The following is a 27,871-nucleotide window of genomic DNA, read 5'->3' as shown; positions in this document are numbered from 1 at the left end:
TATATATATATATATATATATATATATATATATATATATATATATATATAAATACTAATTAAAAAAGGGCCGTTCAGTTTCCTTGGACAGTCAAACGAATGTTCAGTGAGCCGGCCCATTCAACTGCTACATGAATGCAACAGATGACCCAATCACTCCATTGTCCTGCAAGAAATACTCCACAAAACAAACTCCAACCAATAAGAGGTGTAAGAACAAAGAACGTGCAGATTCATCCACAACACTGTCCCGAAGGAGTGCTGCAACACAAAATAAACTCCAGCCGCTCAGATTCCTCGGACGGTCAAGTGAATATTCAATTAGTCAGGCTCACTTGGCTACAACATGAGAACTACAAAATAACTTACTCAGTCATTGACTTTATGAAGGACATTGCTTGCTGGGGACATGTAAATACTTTACGGCCATCCTTAGTATCTATTCTCAATTTTGCCGGGAACATCAGTGCAAAAGCGATCTTCCGTTGATGTAAGAATTTCTTGCATTCCTTGAATCGATCACGTTTCTCTCTTGTCGAATTCGCAAAGTCTGGGAACAAGAAAATGCTGTGGTTCTTCCAAGAAAGCCTTCCTTTATTCCACGCCTCGCATAACATGAGATCTTTATCGGATGATCTCAGAAATTTGGCCAGAATTGATTGAGGGCTGTCTCCCTCAGTGGATCGCCGAGCCGGGACCCTGTGAGCTCGCTCGATTTCCAGCTTATGGCCTGTTATGACAAGCAGATTCAGAAAGAGCTCGTCCAGGAATTCAACCATATTCTGACCCTCAGGAATTCCAACAATTCGGACGTTATTCAGCCGGTTACGATTCTCCATATCCTCCAGCTTCTCCCAGACACGCTCCAAATCCACCTTGGTCACTAGCGGATTAGCAGCTAATTCCCTCTCCGATGACTCCAGATAATCGATCAGTTTCACAACATCCCCCACTCATGTAACCAACTCAGTGAATTTTGTCTCCATGGCCGTGATCGATCGACGTATTGCAGCAAGATCCTCCAAGTCAGCAACGACCTTCGTCAGCATTGCCAACATGTTCAGCAATTCTCGCTGAATCTCTTACACCTCTCCGGGCAAATTGACTCCCTGGCTCGAGGCCTCCGGGGGACGTCAGCTTGAGCATGTAAGTGTTTTTAATGTCACCAGAGCCCGAGGATTTTGAATTCTTTGACATTTTGTCTTCCTAGAACAGTTATGGATCAAGGTGCATTGAATCTCACCGGTTTATGACACAAAAAATATCAAAACTAGCAAAGTGCGCAGAGCTCGCCGTTCACACGTCCAAACCTCACATAGCGTCACGTGACTCCCGGCCAGGACATTTTCTTTACGGTTTTGGTGAGAATCACCCCTCTATTTATTAAAGGAATCGTTCACCCAAAGAAAATCTTTTTTTTACTCATCGTCATGCCATCCCAGATATGTATCACTTTCTTCTCATATGGGTGAGAAACAGATCAATATATAAGTCCTTCTTTACTATAAATCTCCACTTTCACTTCCACATTCTTCTTCACTTGTTTTTGGCAATTCACATTCTTTGTGCATATCGCCACCTATTGTCAGAAAGGAGAATTTATAGCAAAAAAGTATTTAAAAGTGCACTCAGTAAGTTTTTGTTAATCTTGTCTTGCACTTACACTGACATCTAGTGGTGTGGATGCAGCATTATTCAAACGCAATAGATTTCAGTTACTGATGTCATTTTAGAAATGAACTGTTCACAGCCAGCCATGATTAATTAAATCCCTAAATGAAAGTGTCCAATAACAGGGCAGTTACTGAGATTAAGCCAGTAGTATTCAGCCGTTCATGTGATCCTAACATGGCAGCCCCCATGAGGGGACCCTCTCAATGTAGAATAAAACTGATTTATAAGGTTACTGAAATGACTGGAGACTTCATCTCATGTAGTCATGATTTTATATGTATGTTTCATAATAACAATTCATTTATGTTGAAGTTAATCTTTTTAAATGAGGAAAAAATTACGGAGTGCACCTTTAAATATTGATCTGTTTCTCACCCACGCTTATCATATCGCTGCTGAAGACATGAATTTCACCACTGGAATCGTATGGATTACTTTTATGCTGCCTTTATGTGCTTTTTCAAACTTCAAAGTTCTGTCCACCATTCACTTGCATTGTATCTACAGAGCTGAAATATTCTTCTAAAAATCTTCGTTTGCGTTCAGCAGAAGAAAGTCTTACACATCTGGGATGGCATGAGGGTGAGTAAGTGATGAGAGAATTTTCATTTTTGGGTCAACTATTCCTTTAAATAAAGCCACACAGGCCTCTGTGCACTTGAATCTGTCAGTATAATAAGACTGAAACCTAAAGACAGAGGTGGAAGATGCAAGATGCTCTTTTCTGGACGCGCACTAGAAATGCAAAATCTAAACACTCCATACTATAATAACTAAATATATACTAATATACTAATTTGGTTGAAAACTTTCAAATGTAAAAGTAGAATGTTTTCCTATGCAGCAAGCTGTTTGGAAGAGAACGTAAAACATTTTCTCTCTCAAGGAATGATATGATTGCAGAAATTACAACGCATTAGCGATCGGTTGCCTATTTTTCTCACATCCTTGGAAAAAGGCGTCATCGTTCACGGTGGTTTCTTGTCGTTGGGCATCAGCATGTGAATGACAGCTCCGGGCTGAACCATCCCCCACCGGCGGAGAATGCTTGAGCACATCGCTGCGTACATCGTGATCCGGTGGATGCGGAGGGACACGGGCGCGGGGTCACCTTCTATCACTGCGAAAGAGGAAACCGCACAGCGGTGATACGTCATTTTCGGTAAGAAAACAATAACACTTTCATGAATATTTATTTTGTCGTGCAGATTTTAATCGCGTTTCATTGCTCTAGACAAAAGTGCTACCATCTCTTTCTCTTTTTATCGTGAGGTTATTTATCCACCGAGTATACAGCAGATATGTTTGAAATGAAATAGAAATATCAGATTAAACAGCTTAAATGAATCATTTTAAGCGAAAGACCAGAGCAAGGCCATGCAGTGGGATCCTGATTGGCGAATATCTGTTAGTTTAAACACTAGAAACATGATATCCGCAATGCTGTCTGGGTTTTGTTTGATATGAGTAACACTTTTTATTCAAGATCACTCAAGGGTTACTGGTTGGCGTAGATCTCGAGGAGTGATAAACAAACCAAAAAGCATCGCCAAGAGGAAAACAAAACATTAGCGTACGTCTAGAAATATCGATAGAAATAGTATTGTGCGTACGTGAGGATTTTACCGAAGGCTTGGTTAAAAAGCATCGAGGACGTTGATGGAAAATATAACTGGTGAGATCCAATGAAGGCATCCCGACTGGTCGTTACGTAACAGACAGCAACAAAACACTTGACAGTCATCGATAAAGAAAAGCATTCTCCTTCTGCGAAAATATGAACCTTTCGTGACAGAAACACAGCTCCAGTTGAGATATTCACTACATAGCTATATGATATCAATTTCTTTATGTTTTCATTTTGTATTTATTTTCTTCGGCATCCTTGACTTGATTCATAATAAATGAAAAGCCTTGTTTTTACACGTGACCCTTATCAATAAAATGACATATAGTTCATTCATCCAAGACCGTGACAACGCTTCTTGTGTAAAACGTTTAGTCGCTAGAGAGAGCAGATATCTGCATAAGACTTTGATTGACTTGAGGATTTGACGCGCCCCCTTGCGTCATCCAGTGCATGTTTATACAGATCATCTTATTGTAGCCAGTCATTTTATTTCATTCTTTCAAATGGTCACACGAGGTCTTTCAGGCAGTTCCTCTTTGTTCATGTTAAAGACTGTGCTCTTTATGCTGTTTGGTAAACTAGAAAGAAAGAAAGGGAGGAAACATCATATTCATAGTGTGATGCAAGCAAGAATGTAGATCTGCAAACTGACCCATGCCATACAAACACTGCTTCTTTTTATACATCTGAAACATAATAAATCATGAATGATTTACATATAGAAGAAATATGAACTTACTTAGTCACTGATGTTTTCAACCATATTATCATGGAAAATTCTGGGGTTACTACAAGCACAATTGACAGCATTTGTGACATAATGTTGATTACCACAAACAATTATTTCAACTAATCTTATTTAAAAGAAGCAAAAATCTGGGTTACAGTGAGGCACTTAGAATGGAAGTGAATGGGGCCAATTTTTGGAGTTATTAAGGCAGAAATGTGAAGCTTATGATTATATCAAATCACTTACATTAATACTTCTGTTAAAACTTGTGTATTTTTTTTAGCTGTAAATTTGTTAATATCGTCGTTTTTACTGTCATTTTTGAGTATTTGTATGTGAGTATTTTAACAGTTACGGATTGGCCCCATTCACTTCCAAACTAGAATAGTGAATCTTGTAGTTGTACTGAGTATATTTGTACTTATGTGGAAAGAGGGAGCTCTTTATTATTTACTACAGCCTTATTTACTACATATTTGGAGTTATCTGGCAGTATGAGATCTTTTTTGGTTGCCTAGATAAATGTTCATTTGCTTTGCTGGATCTGTTGGATGGCTGTTCTAGTATATTTGTGTTATTCAGTTTGCTGTAGTGCTGGGAACTGTCCAGGGTGCTGAAACCAGATGTGATCTCTTTGTATGATCTTTAATGGTAATTGCTCCTATCTATCTATCTATCTGTCTGTCTGTCTGTCTGAACTGATTTGTGAAACAAGTTAGCGCTCTTGCATTTGCTTTGTATTAAAATGGCAATAACACAAAACAACACAACACAGGGGAAATAAGCATTTTTCATTTAGCATTTAATTATGTTTTGTGAATAGAGTTGATGTCAACTCTGGCAGCCATGTGGGCAGAGATAGCGAGATCATAAAAGCAAACAATGACTGAATAGGTCTGATATTTGATCTTTCCTCACTCATTTCTTTAATCATTCTTTGAAAGATGGACTATTGAATGAATGTATAGAGAAGCAAGAAGTTAATGAAGGGTGCAAAGCTTTCAGAATATAAGACATTTTTTGGCTTACAGTATGTCCGCTCATAGCAAAAGCCAAAAAAAACAAAACAAAAAAAAGACAACGAAGTGGGGTGGGGGAAATATCTGCAGGGCCTGTGTAATTTGTTTCTGTTACTTCTGTGATGCCATAGAGTGGCTACATGAACTTATTTGAGCTTCAGTACCTTTGGAGTAACCCAAGGTTAAGTGTCTTGCTAAGGGCACAATGTCTCATCTCCCACGTTGGGCACTTTATTAGGACCAAAGAGTTGCTCATGAAGTGCTTAGTGAGTGTACTTTGATTGGTTTTATTGTACTGTATTTTTGTGTTCTTACTGAGGTAAAACTGACTCCTAACATAAAAAGCGTTATTATACTGACAAACAATCACCTTTATGAAACGTCTATGCCTACATTGTGGTTAAACAGAGGGTTAAATCTCCAATAATATCTGCCTATTTGCTTATATCAGAGGAACATACATGAATTTAAATGGGAAATTATAGATTAAATTTGAAATTACTATTATTATTTTTACATATACAGCACTGGGATCTCTGGGACCCTAATGTAAAGAATGTAAAGTGAATTTCAACAGAAAGTCTTTCGCACATAGTTTTTCTAGCAAACTACATTTTTAATGTTATAAAATTGAGCAAAATATACTTTATGACATATTTAATTAAGTGAGTAAATCTAACTTAAAATGTTACGTTTATACAGTAACTTTTACTTACATATCTGATGTGATGGTACTTAATATATTGTAACTTTATATATGAACGTTTCACATAATGGAGTTTCGACATCACCTTGCACAAAACAACCAGTTACCAAATGTGACAACAAAATCAACAATAACAACAGAGTAAGTAAAACTGGAAAACAGTGAAATCATGCAATTTTATTAATTATTCAAGCCTGGTGCATGCTGGAAACACCAGCTTTTAAAAGTTCAATAAAATGTACTTTCATTTATTATAAAAGGCTGACATTCTAGCATTTTCAGTATACCAATTTATGAGCTAACTAAGCTATAACTTTAATGCTGTCATTAATTTTGCATTGTTAAATCGCCTTCTACACATAAAAATGTAAAAATACAATACAAATAATAATATTAACAATGTTAATCATAATAGCTCACTTTCTTCACACTACACGATGGTGTCAAAAGTGCCACATTGCGCCTCCTGGCGGTTATGTTATGAATGAGTCTCACTTTTGAGAATTTAAAGTTTTAAATTAATTGCGTTAATCCACGCGATAGTAAGGCTCATTCTGGTTGGATACCTACTGTATCGGGGCAGTTTCCGGGAACAAACACTAGAGGCGCTACAACAATGACTTTTATTCACTTTAACAAAAATCATGAGTAAAACGACAGATTGCAAGTTCATAAACACTTACTCTTCAACCTGTTGAACATCTAAACACTTTTACTATAGCATATGACTTGTAAGGCAGTGCATTTTAACAATTTCATTACATAACCAACTACATTTACAAGCATGATTTACATTTACAAGTGTGATCAAATTGTGTGGTAGCTCAACTGATATAGCGCTGCATTTGCGGGATAATGGACCGGGATAAGTGTCCTGAAGAGCACACAAGTCGACATGTTAGCCTAAAGTGTCATAGAAGCACCACAAAATGACGTGGTTGCTTTAGTAATTGTGTTTTTTATCCCACATTAGCTTTTATGACACTATCGGTTAGGTTTAGTTTTAAAGTTTAGGGTAGGGAGGTCGGTTTTGTTGATTTAAAACTTGATTGAGCATTAACCTTAAAAACATTATCTTTTTGGGAGAACATTTAACTTGCTTTTAGTGCCACAGAGTGGACATTTCACCTTGAAACTGCCACGAAATGTGTAATGAACCACATAATTTCATTTAGCAAAAATGTCACCACAGTCACATATTTTCATGAGATCAGGCTGGCAGTATCAGAACACTGCTTGTTCAATTAGACCAGAGGACCAGAACTAACTGTTGCATAAAATGCGGTTGTAGCATGTAACCTCTGTTAGCCAACACTGACACAAATACAGATAAGCCGTTTAGCCTTTGAACTGCTCCAAGTCTAGCTGCCCTCCCAAATCTGATCTCAAGTAGGATGCTTCAATAAATTGTCATAAATGATTATTCTTTGCATAAAATTACTGGTTAGCCAAACAAAAAATACACTCAAAGACAATTTACAATACATGAGTGTATGGAAGGCCAAATTATCTTTTAATGTTCCCAGCGTTACTCATCATAATTGCATTTTTAATAGTAAGAATTCAAATTACAGAGCTCTATAATTAAATTTTTACTAGTAAGAATTCCAATTACAGAGCTCTATAATTTAATATTCATGTAAGAATTCCAGTTACAGAGCTCTCTATTTACATTTTTACTAGAAAGAATTCTAATTAGAGAACTCTACATTTGAAATGTTACTAGATAAAATTCCATTTAGAGAGCTCTTTAAATTAATATTTATTTGTCATATGTTTCCATTGACTCCCATTCATTTTTAATTACAGAGCTCTCTAATTGAATTGTTAGTAGTAAGAATTCCAATTAGAGAGCTCTATAATTGAATTTTTATTAGTAAAAATTCCAGTTACAGAGCTCCATAATTAAATTTTTACTAGTAAGAATTCCTATTAGAAAGCTCTATAATTGCATTTTTGCTAGTAAAAATTCCAATTACAGAGCTCTCTAATTGGAAGTCTTACTAGTAACAATTCAATTAAAAACATTAAAATGCATTAAAAGCAAAATTGGCTTGCCATATGAGTGTGTCATTGTTGCACAAATTCACTTTTTTTAATAAAGACGTAGCTTGCACAAGAATAATTTACAGCTAACAAAGTAAAGCCTGAATAAATGTCTGACCAATTTTCCAACATTGGACTAAGATCATTTACTTAAATAGGAATGGCTTTAACTGCAACAATATATTAATGACTTGTAAATGCGTATTTAATGACTTGACTTAATTGGATACAGACACTAGTTAACTAAGCCAGTTAATCATCCAAGACTTAATCTTGTATTTTGTAGGTGCAAAGGCAGTGCTGGTTTTCGGATCTTTATGAAGAAAACTGGTCTCTTAAGTTTTCAGGCTGAAATGGCTATGTTTGAATGGTAATGTACCGCTGGTACTGTAAGCAGCTGTTCACTACAGGAGCTCCTGTGTTGTGTTAGTCTTCAGTTGTTTTCATTTATGCAAGTGAATTGCTTTATACATCATTTTTGAAATGTTGTTAAAAATTATACAGTCAGCATTGTATGTCAAACACACAGGGGCAAATTCACTAAACAGTTGCGACACTTTTTTGAGTGGTATTTCAGCGCAAAAACCTAAATCTTATTCTCTTGCCACCCACAATATAATTTAAGCAGGTGCAATCAGAGCTGAAATATTGCTGCGTCTTTAGTATTCAATTTAATTAATTATCATTCCACACAAACACGCCCCCTTTCTATGTAAATTAGGCTCATTATAGAATGTGCTTCGTTCACAAAACTCTGAGCTATTTGCCTGCTGCAATAACATTGCACTATTACTGCCCGAGGAAAGCAGGCGGTGAACAGAATTTTATGAAAAGAGATGCTTATGTACATTTTCTATCGATCGTGGCATTAAAAATTCATTAAATTATGATCAAATGATGGAGAAGAGCATTATAACCGGTATATATCAAAATGTGCGGTGTAGTTAAGCGCACTTTCGGCATGTTAAAGAGATGATTCAGGTATCTGGATCACAGTAGTGGAGTGATGCTGTTCAGTACCGAAAGAGTGTGCCATGAGTGTGGTGGTCTGCTGCCTTTTCCGTTATATCGCACTTAGAATCGGACAGTAATTGCACTGTGCAAATTAGTGATGGGTCGTTCATGAATGATTCGTTCATTTTGAACTAATCTTTTATGTGACTCAGAAGAATGAGTGGTCTCAGAGAGTGATTCATTCATTTTGTGTTGGCCACACATGCGCATTGTGCAACCTCCGTTCCTTTCTTACGTGAAAACAGCATAGGCGCTGTACAGGAAACAGAAATGATTAGTTCACCTTTCAACTATTTTGATCCGAGTCGTTCGTTCTTTTGTCACATGACAGCCGCATATGCTGTAGTGTATCATTTCTAGCTAATCATTTCTGTTTCCTGTGTGAGCAGTGCATAGCATGTACGGCTGTCACATGACAAAAGAACGAATGACTCAGAGAAGAAGATTCAGTCCAGAGGTGAACTAATAATTTCTGTTTCCTGTGTGTGTGTTATAGTGTATATGGCTGTCACGAGTAAAAAGAATGAACGACTTGGACCAGATGACTTGAGATTTGAACTAATCATTTCTGTTTCCTGTGTGAGCAATGCATAGTGTGTACGGCTGTCACGTGACAAAAGAACGAACGACTCAGACAAGAAGATTCCAGAGCTGAACTAATCTTTCTGTTTCTTATACTTTGTCCTAGGCTGCATTATAATTTTTTCCTTATTGGGACTATAATCAAAGTTTGCATAAGTAGACGTGTTGGGGGGGATTTGGCTATTGAAAAATTTACATTTTGTTCATTTTGCTGAATGAGACTCAAAGATCCATGTCAGTAAAATGATCGATCTTCCCATCACTGCATTCAGCACATATTTTGTGAGTGTGTTTGCACCTTTACAATTTGTTTACACCATTGTAATTAAAAGTTGGGCATAATCTTCTGCCATTTTACACTAGACTGTTTATAATAATAGGATCAAATAGGGGGCCTGGGTAGCTCAGCGAGTATTGACGATGACTACCACCCCTGGAGTTGTGAGTTCGAATCCAGGGCGTGCTGAGTGACTCCAGCCAGGTCTCCTAAGCAACCAAATTGGCCCAGTTGCTAGGGAGAGTAGAGTCACGTGGGTTAACCTCCTCGTGGTTGCTATAATGTGGTTCTCGCTCTCGGTGGGGTTTGTGGTGAGTTGTGCATGGATGCCACGGAGAATGGCGTGGGTTCCCATACGTGCTACATCTCCGTGGTAACACGCTCAACAAGCCTCGTGATAAGATGTGCGGATTGATGGTCTCAGACGCGGAGGCAACTGAGATCCGTCCTCCGCCACCCAGATTGAGACGAGTCACTACACCACCACAAGGAGCGCATTGGGAATTGGCCATTCCAAACTGGGGAGAAAAGGGGAGGAAAAAATAAATAAAGAATAGGATCAAATGGGCAAATTCAATTCATAGCAAACTTGTTTGGCAAGATCAACTTAAGTGCCAATGCATTATTAGACACTATACATAAAGATAAAACAATTGAATGCTAATGTTTAATATGCTGAAGTTTAAAATCTAAAAACTGTTATTTTCTCTGGCTGCTGTTCAGTCTCTACAAGTATACGTGGCTGCAGCTTGCTGAACGGCCAGGTCCTTCTCAGTCATTATCGCACACACACTGGTTCAGATGACAGTAGTTACGCATTTACAGGCATTGCGAAGAGATACAGCAGTTTGCCTGTATCTCTCCCACACCTGGTTCACAAGAAGTCTCCATTATCCGTACAGTAAATCCGCTTCCGTTTATTATGCCCGGGACATGCGTCATGCTTAAAGAATAAGCACGCACTGCTCCACACAATCAGTTTCTATGCTAGGATGTGCAGTCATGTTGTGCGTGTACCTCCTGAAAATTGGGGGGAGTGGGGGGGGTGTCAAGGAGGATTTTAAATATGGCCTAAAGGAGACTGGGACACATTCTGTGAATGACATGGTGAGGACATTGAAGGAATTCAAGAAGCAGCTATAGGGGACCACTGTACGACTTAAACAGCAACTTTCATTTTAGCAGAGTTGGGGAGAATTTTTGCTAGTCGGAGCTAGTCTGCAGATTTTGGGAAAGTCAGAGAAAATTGTGTAGTTTATGATGGGTACCGACTCCAATATATTAACCTTCAACAATGCTTCCATCTATTCTGAGGAATATCAAACATGTTTGATAGAAGGGCCTGAGTAGCTCAGCAAGCAATGGCTCTGACTACGACCCCTGGAGTCGCTAGTTCAAATCCAGGGTGTGCTGAGTACAAAACTCCAGCCTGGCCTCCTAAGCAACCAAATCGGCCTGGTTTCTATGAAGGGTAGAGTTACATGGGTTACCCTCCTCGTGATCGCAATATATTGGTTCTCGTTCTTGATGGGGCGCTTGTCAAGTTGTGTGCGGAGATCGCAGGAAATAACATGAGCCTCCACACATGCTTAATCTCTGTGGTAATGCGCCCAGCAAGCCAAGTGATAAGAATATCTCAGAAGCGGAGGCAACTGAGATTTGTCCTCTGCCACCCGGATTGAGGTGAGCAACTGCGCCACCACGAGGACCTAGTGAGCATTGAGAATTGGGCATGCCAAATTGGGGAGAAAAAGGGAGAAAATCCGAAAAAAAAAAAAAAAAAACAAGAAAAAAAAAAACTATACACAACTACAGAGGCATTCCTGTAGTGGATGAGGCTCCACTACTCAAATCTGAAGTGATACAATGAGCATCCAATGGAAATTGAGTGTACTGCACCAAGAAGCTACAGAAATGAAGATGGCGAACAAGCATTCAAGTGGAATTTATGTTCTAACACCACTCACCTCACATTGCAATCTCTAGATGCCACATTAGCTAGCTCTTCCTACCCAAGACTTCATCCAAATGTGCTTTGCCTGTTTTTTTACATCCTACTTCCATCTGTCTATCTGTCTAGGAGAGTTTGGGATCGGATCGGATCTACTTGACATTCGGGTAGAGTGTTGATTGGGGAGTGTTGCGCTTAGCGCTATTTAGGGGCACAGTCAGTGTTGAGGTTGATACAACTGGAAATGTATCACAACAGAGTATGCATGCATTAAAAATGACTACAGAATTCATTAACAAAAGATTCTTCATACATGACAAAGGACGTCTTCTCTGATAAACCTATTTCAAATTATTATTTCTTAAATGAACCTTACAGGCAGCACCAAACTACATCAGTCCTGACAGATCTCCTTAAGCTATTAATAAACTAATAATATATTGATGACACTTTATACGTCCATTTGCCATTAACAAACATATACTGTAGGAAGGCCTAATTCTTAACAGATTAGTAGCTAGTTCATCAACATTTAAATATATCAAATCAAACTTCCATGACATTCATAACTACATTAATGTATTTACAGTTTTAACTGTCTATTAAGTGTTGTATAATGCAGTAATGCTTAATGGGTTATTCATGAAAGTTATATGACATAAACTACCACAAAGATGCAATTCTGCATCTGTATATGCAGTTTTTTAAAATTGTTTTTCTATGAAAATATGCGCCAGACCAGTGGTTATAAATTTTTTTACCCTGAAGCCCCCTCTATATATACTGTATATAAGTCTACACATACAGTATATCACTGCCATGGATGCGCGCTCTTTCTCCTCACGCTCTATGTGTTTGCTCGCGAGAGAGAACACTATCATCAATGTCCGTGAGAAATGCAAAATTATGATTATAATACAATGATTTTTGGTAACATGCATTGCCATGGATTTTGCATAACCGCTATAGACATGATACTTGTTACATTTCTAGCGGATGACATTTCTACTGGTCTATTACACATTGACACAGAGCCATGCAGCTGCTTGATGGTCTCATTATAAAGCATCAACAAGGTATGCCGTTTTAAAAGGTTTTTACAGTCTTGCAGTGCATGGTTATGATGTTATAGAATTTTTATACCATTGAAGATCCAAGAAAAAGTAACCCACATACACTTGTCCACGTGACAGCCAGCGCACCTGCGTTAGAAGCAGAATACTGTAAATTTGGTGCACGTCATCCTCACGCAGTTGTGCAAAGAGGCTGTTATTGGTAGAATAACATTACATGGTTTTTGAAATTTTTTTTTTTTTTTTATGTTTGAGATTTTGCTTATCACGTTGAGTTATACGAGGACGCTGACATGCTGTTTACTGTTATCACTTTTTATGGATTTGCACATTTGAATTTGACTTGCTATATTTTCTCAGAATCTTGCACGAGATTAATCCGTCATTATTCAAAACGCTGTCCGTAATTTTGACACGTTAAAAACAAGTAAGAAACTCTACTTAAACCATCTTCATGTGGTATATCTCTCCCTCGGTCTCTGCATGCGCATGACAGAATGAGAGGGAGGGAGAGGACAGCGCTCGCAGCCATATGAGAGCTAAAAAAGGCGCTTTTAATGCAAAAATAACTAACTAACTTTTAAAATATCTTTTAAAAGTATTTGATTTATGAGGGAAGATACATTTGGGAGTTAGAAATCCCTAAATCTTAAACCTAAACCTAACCGATAGTGTCAAGAAAAGGAAATGTGAGATGAAAAACACAATTGCTGTAACAACAATGTCATTTTGTGGTGTTTCTGTGACACCTCCAGCTAACGTGTCAACTCGTGCTCTTCAGGACTCGTACCCTGGTTCTTTGCATTGCAAGTGCAACTCTCTATCAGTTGATCTAATGTCAAATTTGATCACACCTTAATAATCTCTTTAAATATGGTTAATTATTTGATGCAAATGTTACAATGCATCGCCTTACAAGTCATGTGCTAGATTAAAAGTGTTGAGATGTCATAAAATAGAATTTTGTAAGGAACAGAACGAAAAGTAAAAACTGATATTCTGCCATTTTACTTGTAATTTGTGTGAAAGTCAATCAAAGTAATTGTTGCTGTAGCGCCTCTAGTGTTAATTTCTCCAGGAAACTGCCGTGACGTACAACAAGCGATGTCAAAAATAATTTAGCAAAAATGTAGTTATAGTAATGTGATTCTGTGAGACCAGGTTGCGGTTGCTCAAGGGTGACTGTCCATATAGTAAGTGAAGTATAAATCACTTTCGAAAAAATAGTCTGCTAAATGACAGGAAACCAAATTCATACTCCAGCTCAAACCCTCACCTGGGAAAATAAATCGCCCTTTGTGGCCCGATACACCATCTCTCTCCCACCATCTCCTCAGCTTCTGCCTCTAAATCAAAGACAATTGAGTTGAGTTGAGCATGATGGTTTCAAACATCTGTTTTGTTGAAAGGATGTACCCCTCTTATTCGTTTTAAGTACTCACGCGAAAACTAGACTTCAATAGGCTGAATGCTAGATGAATATCATTACATTTGCCTTGGCAGCCCAAAATTTCATTGGCCAGCTGCCAAAAAAATTGCAATGGTGGAAGAACCGTGGCATTGTTCTTTCACTGCTGTCCAACTGCAACCCATTTTTGGGTCCCAACCCTCCAGTTGAGAAACATTGATGAAGACAGCTGCCTATACAGGCACTAGACAGCGAGTTAGCTTGCTTGTTTTAATGACAACTTTAATGACAACTTTCTCCAAGAATTAGGATATAAACAGAAGTTGTGACATAGGACAGTAGCTTGATATTAGTCACAATCATATTTGACATGAGGTCTTTAAATACTGCCGCTTGACAGGTTTTTGGAATCATGCCCAAACTGAAGTGATGAGTTTGCTGGATTTAATAAAGGCATCTGCTTAAGGAATAATGTGAACATCTGTTCAACAAATTTCTGCTTGTTCTTTATTTGCATTGCTGTGAGGTAGACTTATTTTTAGGTGACAGGTACCAAATATTAATTAATAATTTGTTTAAATTAAGGTAATGCGTGTCATTTTTTCGATGTTAAAATACTTTCTACTATCTAAGTTTATATCTGGAGACAGCTACACATAAGCCATTTATAAATTGATTTCCTGAAGAGTGTAAACACTGTGAATCTGTGCAGATTTTAAAACATTGTTCTAGTTAGTATGAGAGCTAACTATCCCATGCTGACCAGTCGAACATTGACCCCTCAGGCTCAACATGTTAAGTTCTGACTCAACCAATAGCGTGAGTTTTATGCGTGACGGGGGAGAACACATTTAAAGTAATAGACTTTCTATTTAGTATTAAGTATTTAGAGTCACAAGGACATACAGTTGTGGCCAAAAATATTGCCACCCTTAGTAAATATGAGCAAAAAAAAAAAAAGGATGTGAAAAATATTTCTTTGTTTATCCTTTTGATCTTTATTCAAAATATTCATAAAAATCTACCCTCTAATGCATATCAAACAATTGCAAACACAACACAAGTTTTATCAAAAAATAAATAATTTTGTGAAATATATGTGTGGCACAATTATTTTTTCAATAGTTTGTGCAACCTCCCTTTGTCAAGATAACAGCTCTGAGTCTTCTTCTATAATGCCTAATGAGGTTGGAGAACCCATACAGAATCTCTCCAGATCCTTCAAATTCCGAGATCCACACTGGTGGACTCTCCTCTTCAGTTCACCCCACAGGTTTTCTATGGAGTTCAGGTCAGGGGACTGGGATGGCCATTGCAGAACCTTGATTTTGTGGTCAGTGAACCATTTTTTTTTTGTTGATTTTGATGTCTTTTTTGGATAATTGTCCTGCTGGAAGATCCATCCACGGCTCATTTTAAGCTTTCTGGCAGAGGCAGTCAGGTATTGATTTTTTATCTGATGGTATTTGATAGAGTCCATGATGCCATGTATCTGAACAAGATGTCCACCACCATATTTAACCATGGGCATGGGGTACTTATCCATATGGCTACCTCTCTGTGTGTGCCAAACCCATCTCTGGTGTTTGCTGCCAAAAAGCTCTATTTTTGTCTTATCTGACCATAGAACCCAGTCCCATGTGAAGTTCCAGTAGTGTCTGGCGAACTGAAGATGCTTGAGTGTGTTGTTGGATGAGAGCAGAGACTTTTTTTTTTCTTGAAACCCTCCCAAAAAACTTGTTGTGATGTTGGTGACATCTGATTGTAGTTTTGGAGACTTTCTGACCCCAAGACCCAACTAATTCCTACAATTCTCCAGCTGTGATCCTTGGAGATTCTTTGGCCACTTGAACCATCCTCCTCACTGTGTGTCGAGACAATATAGACACACATCCTTTTCCAGGCCGATTTATAACATCTCTAGTTGATTGGAACTTCTTAATTATTGCCCTGATGGTGGAAATGGGTACTTTCAATGCTTTAGCTATTTTGTTATAGCCACTTCCCATTTTGTGAAGTTCGACAACATTTTGCTGCACATCAGAACTATATTCTTTGGTCTTACCCATTGTGATAGATGACTAAGAGAATTTGGCTTGTGTGTTACCTCATATTTATACCCCTGTGAAACAGAATGTCATGGCTGAACAATTTCATGGTCCTAGTTACCCAGGTGTACTATAAATGTAAAATATGAATGGGAATATACTTCAGATATATTTTACTCGTAAGAATCTCTAGGGGTGCTAATAATTTGAAACATATTTATTTAATTATGAGATTCCCCCCTCCCCTGTCAATTAGTTTACTTCAATTAAAGGTTAGATTTTTGTGAATATTTTGAATGAAAGATCAAAAGCATAAACAATAAAGACATATTTTTCACAGCCTTCTTTGCTCATATTTACCAAGGGTGTCAATATTAACTGTACATAATTAAAAGTTCTAATAAAAGTTTTTTTTTACATTTATAATAATTATTAACTTAATTGTTGTTATTACTTAGTGGAAACAAACACTTCAGATTCTTAAAATATCTCGAAATGCTAAAAATTGTTAGGGATTCTAATGTGTCCCAGTGGAGGATTAAAGGGATAGTTCACCCAAAAATTAAAATTCTCTCCTCATTCACTCACCCTCATACCATCACAGATTTGTGTCTTTCTTTCTAATGCAGAAGACAAATTAGGATTTTTAGAAGAATATCTCAGCTCTGTAGATCCATACAATGCAAATGAATGGTGACCAAAACTTTGAAGCTCCAAAAAGCACATAAAGTCAGCATAAAAGTAATCCATAAGACTCCAGTAGTTTAATCAGTGTCTTCTGAAGTGATTGTGGGTTAGAACAGACCAAAATATAAATCCTTTTTCACTTTACATCTTGTCATTGCAGTCTCTAGGCACGGTAATGAATTCCTAGTGCTTGACGCATGCACTAGATGGCACTATAGGAAGTGTAATCGAGCTTGAAATCATGATTGCCAAGGAGACTGCTGATGTTAAGATGTACAGTGAGAAAATAATTTATATTTTGGTCTGTTCTCATCCAAAACTCTTTGGATTGCTTCAGAAGACATTGATTAAACCACTGGGGTTGTATGGATTATTTTTATGCTGCCTTTATATGCTTTCTGGAGCTTAAAAAAATTGGTCACCATTCTTTTGCATTGTATAGATCTACAGAGATTAAATATTCTTCTAAAAATCTTCATTGTGTTGAGCAGAAGAAAGAAAGTCATACACATCTGGGATGGCTTGAGGGTGAGTAAATGATGAGAGAATTTTCATTTTTGGGTGAACTATTCCTTTAAGCTTTTAAGTCCTTTGCACCTCCTTGAGGAAGACACTTTAGTTTCTTATAGGAAACTTAGCGGTTATAAGCCGACAGCATTTGCCACCCAATTGTTCCTGCCCGAGCTTAGCAAAACAGCATTACTTAATGCTGTTTTAATCAACTTGTGTTCTGGCAAATAGATGTGATGTTGATAACTGGACACCACACACATTCTCTCTCTCTCTCTCTCTCTCTCTGTTGTTGTTGTTGTTAGAGTGATTAATCTGTTAATGGCCGTTCTTCCTCTACCACATTATGTCTAATCCCTTGCACTTCCAATCACATGACTTATGTCACAGCCTATGAGGCTGCATGTGCTGCAGCGCTTTCTCCTGGCAACTCCTTGCATGCTGTAAGCTCATATATGAGTTGTGGTGTCTCTGATCTGCTTAGATAATGGACTGAAGCCAGAACTCACCTGTGCGATCTGTTTCTCTCTCTCTCTCTCTCCACAGCACTTCCAACAGCGCAAACACTTGCTACACCTCACTAGTGTATCATCACATTTTCTTTTCTTTCTCTCTGTCATTTCCCATTTTGTCTGTTTTAAGTCCCTCCCTTTCTCCATCTTTGTGCTTGAAGTCAGTTTTAACTGCATTTCAGGCTGTTTAAATACATTGTGCATGCATTGCTGTGTTGATAATGACAGTTCTTCATAGAAATGACAGTGTGCATTGAAAATCTTTATGCATGCAATGACATGCACTTTGCTTTCTAAAGCTCTTTTTTGCAATGCATTGCAGTGCGTGATTGGACACGGACAGTAAAGTCAACTAAACTCTATAACTATCCAAAAATCATTCAAAAATAATGACTGTTTCAAACAGATTTCTCAAATACTCCCCCAATTTGCCGTTAGTTGAACAAACAGATTGTTCCACCCCAAATTCAAGCCATTGGTTGAGCTAAACAATATAAACAAATGGCTTACTTATAGTTGTCTCTGCATTTAACACCATAAAAATTACACACACATCACCTTAAACCCTTACATGCATGGGTGTTTCACCAAACATTATTACATATCTCGGGTCTTTTCACAAATGGATCTACAAAAGGCCCAGATAGTGTCAGAATGTCAAAGCATTTTCAAGACAATTAGAAAATAATAGAATAGAATATATTCTGAGAAACAGTATTTTTGTGTTTTATTTTTCATATATCAAAGAGATAATGCAACAAATCAGGTCAAATCTAGAACAGGATTCATTACTTCCACACTGAAATTTCATGAGACACATATTGAGCTGCACATAACACATAAGATACACATATGCAAGGGCGGTATGACCATAGCGAGAACCGGGACTTTTCCCGGTGGGCTGGCCTCGAAAAGGGGCTGAACAGGAAATAGATATCCTGCGATAGTAAACTTATATAGATAAGAAATAATCGTAAAAATATGATTTATGGAAACGCAAAAACAGATCTTGGGTCTTAAATGACCTTTTACACTTTTGGTAATTAAGCAATTATAAAAATTTGCAACTTTTGCAGTTTAACATATTTTGTTTCACTATTCAGAAGAGAAAGGTTGAGGAATACAAAAGAGGTGTGGGCGTAACTCCAAAAAATGGATGAATGGTGGAATGAGGTCCCGGGCCACTAAAGATACAATGTATGCATTTCCAGTAGCGGTTTTAACCACCACGCAAACCACACAATTGCATGGGGCCCCGGACGTCGGGGGGGCCCCCGCCCCAGTAGGAAAGCTCCGCAAAAAACCCTTGAGGGGTGACATGTTGTTCTGGGTACACACGCACATACGCTGTTGTCAGCGCTCTTAGAGCGGTTCATGTTAGAACCCGCCAGGGTCGGGACAGGTGAGTTTTTTAAATAGGGTTCGGGTTTGTAATTTATGAAAAAATATATAGGCTTTCCGAACTTGTTTCGCGCACACACTCTCACTCACAGATACGCGCAAACGGATGAGTTAGGGGCCGTTCACACCGAACGTGTTTTTGTCTGCGTCTGCTCTGTTTTTCCATTGTTTTCCTGTGTAAACATGCGCTGGACAAACGTCCATACCTGCTGCACCGCGTCTCGCTGCCGAGACACCTGCGTTCTGTTTCAGTCATTGCACTGTCTAGATAGTTTTTTTTAGCACAGGTGTCACAAAGATTTAACAAGTTCAGGTTGCATAGAGGTGACTGTTACAATGTTTAACATTATTCCACATTATTCTGCACCAAGCAAAGTTTCAGCGCTTGATAAATGGCAATGGTTTTTTTTCCCTTCTGCTGTAGTGTGCTGAGGGGCTGGCGTGCCTTGTATGTTTATTGTTACAGTTCCATATGTTGCCTACAGTGCTTACATAAAATACAGCCTCAGCATCAGAATATAAACTCCAGGTGAAAGTAAATAAGACAGGAATATATTACTATTTTATACAACAAATCATCAAAGTAATAATAATACTGTATCAAATTATAATGACAAACTGAACAAAAATAAATAATTGTTGGCTTATAATAATAATAAATAACAACTGAATTCCAAAATGTTACTGGGAGAAGTAATAGGTTTATCACACCCTGTTCACAAAAAAACAAAACATTGTTTTGTAAATATATATATAGTTTTTTTATCACTGTATTGTGGAAAAACTGGAAAACATGCATTAATTAACTTTAACTAGATTTTTATTTCATTGTTTGATAGGATGAATTTAAAAATATGATTTAAAATACATTTTCTGTCATTTTTGAAGCAAACATTTTCGAAATGGTGCCCTGGCTTGGTCGGTTGCTTGGGGCCTCAGAAATCATAAACCCACCCCTGTGCATTTCAGGGTTAAACTGTTTGCAATACTTTGTGCATTACAGTATTCATTGAAATGACTGTGTGCTGCATACAGTTTGTAATAAAATGCATTTTGCATGCAATTAGTGTACACATGCATTATGGTTGCACCTGTCCATCTTCAAATACCCTCTGTACATTTACACTTTGCATTTACACTAGTATTCTGAGCCAATGTTTTCTTAACAAAGAGACATAACAATAGCAACATTTCTTATGAAGACAGTCCATCTCTGTAGTGTATACATCTTTATAAGACAAAGAAAACTCTCCAAACACAGTTTCTGCAGGTAGATGGTTGTGATCATTTTAGAAGCAGTCTGTTAAATCTACTTACTATAATTGGTTTACAATGTATTTGCGGCACTTCTCATTTACCAGGCATTTGTTTACCCTTCACCAAGTGCGTTCAAAGGAAATCTATCCTTGTAATCTCACTACAATTAATAGTTTCTTTACTCACTATTTCTTGTCACAAAGTGGCGCAGCAGTTAACGTATATGCTCTCAAGGAATGTTGAATTATGGCTCTCATGTGGGTTAGCCTTAAGGAACACCTTAAGGAAAATGTGCTTTTTTTCTTGTCACAAAGTGTATAAAGATTAAAAAAATAAATGTATTTTTATAGAAAATGGTTGGAGCTACATCATTTGTGTCAAAAGAAATAATAACGGAAGTTTTTTTATTTAAAAAAAAAAAATTGTATCCCCTTTTCTCCCAATTTGGAATGCCCAATTCCCACTACTTAGTAGGTCCTCGTTGTGGCGCAGTTACTCACCACAATCCGGATGCCGGAAGACAAGTCTCAGTTGCCTCCGCTTCTGAGACATCTTATCATGTGGCTCGTTGTGCATGACACCGTGGAGACTCACAGCATGTGTGTGGATTGCTACTCTCTGCAATCCACGCACAACTTACCACACGCCCCACTGAGAGCGAGAACCACTAATCACGACCACGAGGAGGTTACCCTATGTGGCTCTACCCTCCCTAGCAACCGGGCCAATTTGGTTGCTTTGGAGACCTGGCTGGAGTCACTTAGCACACCCTGGATTCGAACTCGCGACTCCAGGGGTGGTAGTCAGCGTCAATACTCGCTGAGCTACCCAGGCCCCTACGGAAGGTTGTTTTGATAAATTCTTTTCTTTTTTTGAAAAGGCGGCGAGGGAGCCTTTTACCCCACACTTGGGGTAAGATACTTTTTGAGTAACAAATTAAGAGAATAGTATAGATAATAGATAATTCAAAATAACCACTTCAGAAAAGGCTTTTCTGTTCATTTTAGTCACATTTGGCATTTTATAACATCTCAAGTATTCTATAAACAAATGAATCTCCATTGTGATTGGATCAGTCAGTGTGAGCCCACTTTGAACATTTTTCAGAACAAATCTATTCACCCCACTTAAGAAAAACTATGTGTTTTATAGGGGTCTTAAGCCCCTGCAACAGGGGGGACTTTTACCCCAAATACTATCCTTTCACTTATTGGACATCTATTAAAAAACTTTTCATTTAATGACCTTAAAACTGAAAAGGATAAATAAGTATTTTGTTTCAAATGAATGTGACAATTTCAGGGATTCTCATAAGCTACATAAATTTGCAACATTTAAAAAGATTATTCAATATTAGATCAAACTGCCTCAAAATCAAACTTTAGACAAATCAAATCAAAATCAAACGTGGCTTTTACCACACAGGGCCATTAGCTCCATTGTACCCAACTGTCTATTTTTAGTTTCTTTAAACTTTTAATTTATATTAGTTAAAACTCTCCCTTCAACTTATCTAAAACTATAACACTATGTTTTTGCTGCCTTGCAAACACTGATATTTCCTTTAGGAAATGAAAATCTAGTTACTAGTACTATCCTGTTAAAATGAAAATTAGAGAATTGCCATTTTTGGGTGAACTGTTCCTTTAACCTAGATAAAAAATTGTCAGACATTTCAGTATTTAGTAACACTTTGCATTAATGCTCCCTTTGTTAAGGGCTCATAGAGGGGTTCTAAGTCATTCACAACTGCATTATAAATCATTAATATGTGGTTATAACAACCTGCATAAAAAGGGTGACTTTCATGCAATACCTGCCAAATAATGAGCCATTTTACCTCACATTATAATAACACATATTCAACATTAGTAGACTATGAAAATGTACCTTAATGAGAAATGAACACATAAGAAGCATTTGTAAAGGACATTAAAATCCTATGTACATAAAGTTCAGTATGGTTTAATAGTCATTAGGCTTTATTTTATGATATATACTGTGAATGAGCATGAAGAGTGGAAAAAGTGTTTTTGCAGAGGTTTTGCAGAGGTTTTTGCAGAGGTAAAACCATTCTTTGACATCAACACGACAAGGAAAGTGACAACGCATGTGAATCAAGACATTACAGTAATGAATATAAACACAAAATGACATAATCCCTCCATTTAAGATCACTATAATAGTCGATTTTTGCTGCATTGTGACAAAATATGAATTAGGGCATTTTCTGTTTTTGATTAACCGTATGAATAAATGCATTCATTAAGCATTTCTAACATGTAAGCTAAAATGGCTCACTATTTGGAAAGTATTGCATGAAAATCAAATTTTTCATGCAGGTTGTTACAGTATAATGGCATATCAGTGATTTTTATTGCATTTGTAAGTGGCTTAGTCATTAACGAACCCCTTTATAAACCCTTAACAAAGGAACCATTAATGGTACCAAATATTTTGTGGTATAGGAAATAACACTTAACAAAAAGTTTAGTGTTTTGGTCAATTGAACTAAATTGAATTGATTCTGCTGTCACTCTAGTGTCAGTAAAAGCAATGTTGTGTTTTCTGAATAAAGCCCTAAAATCTTTCAGGTTTTGTGTACAACATTGTGGCAGACCTCTGCCTTTCTTATGAAGGAGGAAGCGGGAGCCGGGTAAACAATCCAAAACGTAAGACTTTTATTAAAAATACTTTTCAATGTGACACAAAATAAAGTTGCTTTTCAACCCATAATCCTCAATCCATACACACACAGCTCCGTGTGTCTCTCTCACTGATAGCTTTTCAGCCCAACATGGAATACACAGGTCAACTTGGCTGCGGCTCTATCTCTCGCCCGCTAACTTAATGTTCCATTGCCAGTGTGACAAATGAAATGGACGTAATGTCAGCCGTGTTCTTAACATCTCAGTTTTGACTGCCAACAGTTCCAAAATGTTGGTAACACTTTATAATAACTTTAATTAATAAATCAATAACAAACATTATTTAATGCTTAACAGATCATTAGTTAATGTATATTTAAATTGTTAGAAATATTTGATAAAGCGATTGGTTATGTTTACTAATGAATTTAACTAACATGATCTGTTAAGCATTATGAAAAGTAAATTCAGATACTAACAAATGTTATTAAACTTTCATTCATATATGAACTCTTTAAGATCTACAAACAATTTATCAAATGTTATGTAATGATTAATGCACACTTGAATGGTTAAAAAATTTATTAACCTTTATTACTTATTCATTTTATAAATTATTTTATACATTTAATTTATGAATTTATAAATGAGCTCATGCACTTTTTTACATTTACAAATGTTTTCAGAAATTATTAGTATTTTTCACCACTTCAAACACTAGTCATGTTACAAATTATTCATTCATGTCCAGTTAATTAGTAACCAAGGTCTTTAAAGGCCACACATTTGCTGTTTGTTTGTTGGTGTACAGTATGTATGCATGCTTTTCCAAATTACACGTCTTTACAAATCATTTATTAATCATTTGTTCATATTTGTGCAGTACCCAATCTAAAGTTGAAACTATTCATCCATTGCATTGTAAAAGTTTATAAAGGTTTACAGATGATTATTTAGGTGACTGTAACGAAGTTTGTTCTCGTTATTACAACACATAATAACGAGAACAGCCTACATTAAGAGAAAAACTGTTAATTTCCTCAATAACGTATTTATGAAAAAAATAAATAAATACATAAACAGGACTCCATTGTGCCATATATCACAACTGTAATACAAAATAAAATAAGAAATCCCAAATATTAATCTTTCAATATTTTTTCCTGAAAGGTTTTCCGGATCTTCTATTTTCGAGCAGGTCCTGCAATAGACCGCTCACTTTTTTGGGGGTGTTGAAAAGTGCAATTAATATTGATATTTTGGTAACTTTTACAAGAGTGAAAGGCTTGTTATTTGCTTTTACACAAGTTAGAGTCTAATAAAGGGCAATTCCAGCATTATGGATCTGACATTTGCGGTGAAAATGTGAAATTTAACTTCATAAATAAAGTACTCATTGCCAGTATATCAAACAATTTATATGTATAATAATAGACACCTGCAGATAGAGTCCATTCATCAGAAAAGTTTCAGTCTAGACAAGTTTTTTCCAGTTTCGAGCGGGAAATGAACTTGCGTTACGGATGAGACAAAAAATTGATTCAAGTTTTTGGGAGACCACACACTTTGTAAAAACTCTGTGAATTGAAATTCACAATCCAGAAATAATAATAACCACAGAATGTAGAAGGGTTGGCACTCCTAAGAACATGTAATATTTATTTTTTATTCATTGTTGTTTTCACATAAATGGGGAAAACCCGGTATTACGGATGTGACATCTCTTCATTGTGGACGTGACAGTTGAGAAAGCAGCACTTACTCACAGAAGTACCCTCATAGTGACGCCATCTATCAACCGTTTTTCTTGTGACGTTATTTGCATGTGCGATTCAATAGCAGCAATGTTAAACAAAATCAACAACACCACCGGAGGACGGCGGGATCGGAGCTACACTTTTCTTTGTTTAGGGCTGTTTTGGCTGCATCCGAAAATGCAGGCAGCTGCCTAATCAATTTCTGGTTTAAACAACAGCGTTTTTGGATGAATGGAACTCTCTGAACAGTTTAAAAAGCACTTTATTTTATCCTACCTTCATCCATTCTCATACAGCCTCCGAAGGCAGTTTCCAGTTTTCTGACACAGTCTGTGTCTTCATGTTACAGTTTAAACTAGGCATGTGCGGTGTCTCTGCAGCCAGGGTGAGAGATGAGACGAGGCGGTGAAAGCGCTCTTCACCCACGCAGCACATGCTTCACTCAGCTGACAACATTTTGAAAATGCACTATAAACCTATTTATCAACACAATCTTTAACAATAAAGGCTTTTATGACTCAACATAAATTACTGTACAGAAATACTTACTCATTGACTTAAAGTTAATCACACAGTAACAGGCACTCAATACTTCCCTCATGTAAACTAGATTTCATGACGGTTTAGTGTATAATAGATTTCAATTACCCACTCTCGATAAACACAAAATTTTATGTAGTAATCCAGAAATCACTTAATTTCAGTATAGTCACAGAGTACAGATGCGATGAAAACTCAAAGCGTGTCTCCCGATGAAGTTACACAAACACACATATGTAAAACGGGTGATCCTCTTTGGATACTTTGTTATGTTATTTCTGTTAAGGGAATAGTAAAATTAGCACAATCCTCTGAGTAGCAGGCTAGCAGCTAAAGCTTAGTTTACTAATGGCGGCTGCAGACTCCTTGAGTTTCTCAAAGCTATTTGTGTGTCATAGGTTTTTGACCAAGAACAGGCTGCAGCACCTCCCACAGTCTCCCACAGTCCCTGTACGCCCCCAAAGTACCTACTCCCGAGTAGGAGCTACAAAATAACCCCTAAAACAGTTCCTAAGAGCTATAGTTCTTCAGGTGTGAAAGCGACGAAAAGTGCTAGTCCTGTGGAAAAGTACCTAAAATGGGCTTTAGCTAGCTGGAAAGGGCCTATATTATATTACGTAATAATACCCATCAAGGCTGCATGATGAATTGAAATAAGATTGAAATCGCCATTTTTCCATGGTATGGTTGACATTTTCGTGGAATTGCCATACAAATCAAGCATACGACTAAATTTAACAAACCACCCCTTACACAAACTTTGTTAGAGTAGCTCAAAACAGTTATTTGAAAACCTTTATAAACATTTACAGTGGATGAATAGTTTCAACTTTAGATTGGGTGGAAAACAAATTAACAAATAATTAATAATTGATTTGTGAAGATGTGTAAATAGTAAAATATAGCATGCATACCTGTACATACAACAACTAACAAACAGCCAACGTGTGGCCTTTTAAGACCTTGGCTGCTAATTAGCTGGACGTTAATGAATATTTGTAATTAATTTGTAAACATGAATAGTGTGTGAAGTGGTGAAAAATACTAATCATTTTTAAAATATAATTTAAAATTGTATTTTTAAAAGCCATATATATATATATATATATATATATATATATATATATATATATATATATATATATATATGATCAGTTTCTCTGGATATACTATTTATAGTTATGTGTTTGAGTAAAATGAACATTTTTGTTTTATTCTATAAAGTACTGACAACATTTCTCCCAAATTCCAAATAAAAAAATTGTCATTTAGAGCATTTATTTGCAGAAAATGACAAATGTTCAAAATTAAAAAAAAGATGCCGTGTTTTCAGACCTCGAATAATGCAAAGAAATCAAGTTCATATTCATTTTTAAACAACACAATACTAATGTTTTAACTTAGGAAGAGTTCAGAAATCAATATTTGGTGGAATAACCCTGATTTTCAGTCACAGCTTCCATGCGTCTTGGCATGCTCTCTACCAGTCTTTCACATTGCTGTTGGGTGACTATGCCACTCCTGGCACAAAAATTCAAGCAGCTCGACTTTGTTTGATGGCTTGTGGCAATCCATCTTCCTCTTGATCACATTCCAGAGGTTTTCAATGGGGTTCAGGTCTGGAGATTGGGCTGGACATGACAGGGTCTTAATCTGATGCTCCTCCATCCACACCTTGATTGACCTGGCTGTGTGGCATGGAGCATTGTCCTGCTGGAAAAACCAATCCTCAGAGTTGGGGAACATTGTCAGAGCAGAAGGAAGCGGTAATTATTCGAGGTCTGGAAACACAGCATCTTTTTTGTTATTTTGACCAGCTGTCATTTTCTGCAAATAAATGCTCTAAATGACAATTTTTTTATTTGGAATTTGGGAGAAATTTTGTCAGTACTTTACAGAATAAAACTAAAATTTTCATTTTACTCAAACACATACCTATAAATAGTAAATCCAGAAAAACTGATAATTTTGCAGTGGTATCTTAATTTTTTCCAGAGCACTGTATATATATATATATATATATTACATCTTGTTTTCAGGGGTTTTTAAGCCTGAACTTCTCTCATTTTTGTTTTGTTAGATTTCTCTGAAATCAAGACTTAACATCTTATGTAATTTTACTTTTCAATTATTATATCTTGTTTTATGAATGTTTTTCTCTGTAATAAAAGTAAAATACTGAGCAAGAATAATTTTTTTCAGTGTACATGATAACTGGACACCATTTGCTTAACAAGAAGAGATCATCTGTTTAAAATGTTTTTTAATGGAATAATGCGTACTGTTTCACTTACTAGTGAGTAATAAGCTAGTATTCCATTCTGAACACAGTGTATTTCTCTGCCTCTGTTGATCTCTTTGTCTCTTGCTCCTCCCCATAACCCTTTACCTCATGCTGTCTA

At 36.8% G+C, this 27,871-nt stretch overlaps 1 protein-coding gene across 2 annotated transcripts in view; it reads left to right on the top strand.

Moving 5' to 3' along the window:
* Positions 1–2,454: 2,454 nt before the first annotated feature.
* Positions 2,455–27,871, top strand: part of LOC127419788 (protein kinase C and casein kinase substrate in neurons protein 1-like) — a 90,325-nt gene continuing 64,908 nt past the window's right edge. For both annotated transcript variants that reach the window (XM_051661521.1, XM_051661519.1), the window contains exon 1: positions 2,455–2,835. The gene's annotated coding sequence lies outside the window, so the exon portion shown is untranslated. The remainder of the gene's footprint in view (positions 2,836–27,871) is intronic.

Source organism: Myxocyprinus asiaticus, chromosome 29 (genome assembly GCF_019703515.2).
Source record: "Myxocyprinus asiaticus isolate MX2 ecotype Aquarium Trade chromosome 29, UBuf_Myxa_2, whole genome shotgun sequence".
NCBI lineage: Eukaryota > Metazoa > Chordata > Actinopteri > Cypriniformes > Catostomidae > Myxocyprinus > Myxocyprinus asiaticus.
The sequence above is the reverse complement of the archived record's forward strand: the minus strand, read 5'-3'. Positions and strand labels throughout refer to the sequence as shown.